This window comes from Halyomorpha halys, unplaced genomic scaffold (assembly GCF_000696795.3).
Source record: "Halyomorpha halys isolate HHAL.00 unplaced genomic scaffold, Hhal_1.1 Scaffold103.1, whole genome shotgun sequence".
NCBI lineage: Eukaryota > Metazoa > Arthropoda > Insecta > Hemiptera > Pentatomidae > Halyomorpha > Halyomorpha halys.
The window spans coordinates 1021092-1024464 of NW_027115007.1; positions in this window are offsets into that span (position 1 = coordinate 1021092).

The following is a 3373-nucleotide window of genomic DNA, read 5'->3' on the forward strand; positions in this document are numbered from 1 at the left end:
ATGTAATTATACTTATCTAAGATAATATAAATTACAAATATTGACGACAAATATTTTAAATAAATAATAGATTCAATTAGCCATAAGGTAACAAAGTGTGATCATTTTAATTGTATATAAAAATTGTTAATACAAAGTTTAAATTAAATTAAATGGTATTACAGAGATTAGATTTCCTAAAGATAAATAAAACACCCCGAAACGTTGGGTAATAAAGATATTTTTAAGAGATATTCTGTAGGAAGTATTTTCATTTCATCATTCCAATTCATAACTAATAAACCTCATTAAATAATCAAGAGTCGAACCAAAATTAAATAAAAAACTGTTTACAATACGTTAACAAATTTCTAATTAAATCTGACCCAAGCACAGAGCGCTAGAATAGATATTCATTAAAAAAAATATAGTAATACAAATAAAAAAGGTTAATTTAGTATATAATAAAATAGTTATTTGAATTTATAGATTAGTTTTCTTTTAAATAATGACTTCTTGGAAAATAAAAATCAGGTTGATTCACTGAGCCGAAAAAGTAACCTTATTCTGAACAAACATAAAGCTCATCATTTAATCCTTTGTAAACATCACTAATGAGGGCTAGTTTGAAAGGTTTTTGAAGTATCTCTGAAGATGAGGATTACATGTTTTCTAAGCCGTAGACCAAAGAGAGAAAAATATTCTCCAATCAAAATGAATCCATTTCATTAATACAAACGAAATCTGGGTTATCTTTTATTAAAAAAAGTTTCCCCTATGGAACAATCCATAAACAGTTTTCCGTCGACAGAATACAATGACTACAAAAATAACATGAACAAATAAATAAAATGAATTGTAAACACTGCAATGAAATTGCTTTCTCAACTTCTACCTTTACCATTGTAATCCAAGTGTTTTTGTATATATCTCTCGCTTTTAGTCAAATCGAAAATTTATCATGGAAGGGTTGGTATCTGGTTCTAGCCAAATCGGCAACATACGGGACATTAAGGTCCTGATGGAGGATTTGTGACAAAGTAAGGAGCATTAAGGATTTTGGACTGAAAGGATTGGATTCGGAAGGAATTCAATGGTTTAGTGGAGTCCCCTAGCTCATCTCCGTATGTCCAGATAGGCCTTATAACAGCCATGTAGATCAGTCTTTTGTAATGCATTGGAAGTTTGGACCGTTTGTCTAGTAAATGTTGAAGGTTCAAATATGAAATTAAATATTTGTACCACAGAAAGTTTTACTTGGTGGCTTGTGATCTTGGTGAAGACTGTCGCCAGTGTAGTAGTATAGATCGCGTCTCTTGTCTGAATACACCCTTTCTTCTATTACAAACCCAAAATATTACCTTCAACAAATTATAATACATTAACATTTTATGTACATAAAACTGAATAACAAAGCTACAGCCAATCACGCATTCTGAAAAACAAATTCAGTTGTTTACAATCGTACATATTTATAGCCCGAGGGCCCTCGAATCAATCTCCCTCGTAGTGGGAAATATGGGAAGGGGAGAAGGAGAAAAGCAAAGACCTCCCAAAGTGAGTTTTCATTAGCAAGAATTAAATAAAATGGAATTGTTATTGGACTATAAAGGTTGGTATATTTAATTAATGGATTGGAAGATCATTTACATGATATATTACACAATCATTCATAATTTGTTTTAATTTTGAAACGCCACCATCTGGGTTCGGGCTCAAAGCCCGTGGTCCAAGGGGCTCTTTAACTCCTATAATTGATTTATAAATATTGCTAGTAAACTAAGCAGTGACCAATTTTTCTCATTTCTTCAACCAATAAAACATACTGTAACAATTGTGTTTAGCTGTTAGTGTTCACAATCCTGGGTTTGTTATTAGAAGTTGCGGGACTCTTCATAAAGTGAGAAAATAAAATTCACTTCAGTAGAAGCCTTGACAAGTATCATATTTACCTCACTGGGCTCCCTTACTCCAGTGGTCCATAAAGTAAAATGGACCAAGAATGAAAAATGAGAAATGCTATTCTCAAAGAAAAATTGAGCACTTTATCATTGATGTTGATAGAAACTGATGTACCCAAATAAATCAACTAATGCCAATAATTTATGGTTTCACTTATCAAAAATCAATAAAAGTTTGTTGTAAATATTTAATTTTTCTTCTTTTTAATATTTATTATTTTTGAAATAGTAAATAAATTAATGATTTGAATAGTAACGATTTTCCCTTCAATTATTGGATTTCTTTCACTTAGATTTTGCACGGCTTCCTTCCAAATCGCCCTATTCAAGAATTTTACCCTTTCCATGTCCCAGGTTTTCCTTGGTGTACCTCGTCCTCTTCTGTTATCAATTTTACAGGAGTTTCAACACTTGGTAATCGTCCTCCAACCATTCTTATTAAATAACCATACGGTTATGCATATACCACATCAGGTTCTTTTCCTGAATCTCTACCTGAATAATTTTTCTCTGAATTCCATCTTTTCTCTTACTTCATCTAATTCGGATATTCTTAACACTCGTCCCAATCAATCAGTCAATTTCTTTTGATCACCTTTTATACTTCAGGTTTCTACTGATCCTAGGTTTACAATTTTCTCCATTGGAGTTATTTAGAAGCCATGTAGATCAGTCTTTTGTAATGAATTGGAAGTTTAGACCGTTTATCCAGTAAGTGTTGTAAATTATATAATTTAATCATTATTTGAGATTTGCACTACAGAAAATATCAAATGCACTTATATTAATCATTTGTTCGATCTCTCTACACATCAAACAATAAAATAGTCATATAATAGAAAAATATAATGTAAAAAATAATCATTTTATATCTTTCAGAACAATAAAATGCAATTTCTTTAAAAAAAAAAATAATATACATACAAAAATAAAAGTAACTATAAACTATAAAATATTTTAAACATTAATATAAGAACAAACAACTTTAATGTATCAAATAAGAGATAAAGGGTAGCACAGAGAATATTATATTCATCACAAAAGTGTTTGAGGAAAAAAAATTTAGGTATATTGCAAAATGTTTAAATATATATACTTCACCGAAAGAAAAAAAAATTAAAAGTTTTTTATTTTCTAATAAAAATATAAGAATTATTTTTAAGATTGTTAACGACATTTATTTACAATAAAGTAGATTTTTTTTTTTTAATATCTTGAAATCTATTGTAATAAAAATATTTTAATTAATTATAATAGTGTAAATTATATTGAAAAAATTGTAATAATCATTACAAGGCGGACTAGAAATGTTTACAAAGGATATTTCAGCCGGTACGAATTCTAAATGACAACGGTCAACTTAGAGTGAATCGAGTGAAATATTTCCAGTGTAACTCTCAGATGTCTCTCTAAGTGAATTATGCTAACTTTAT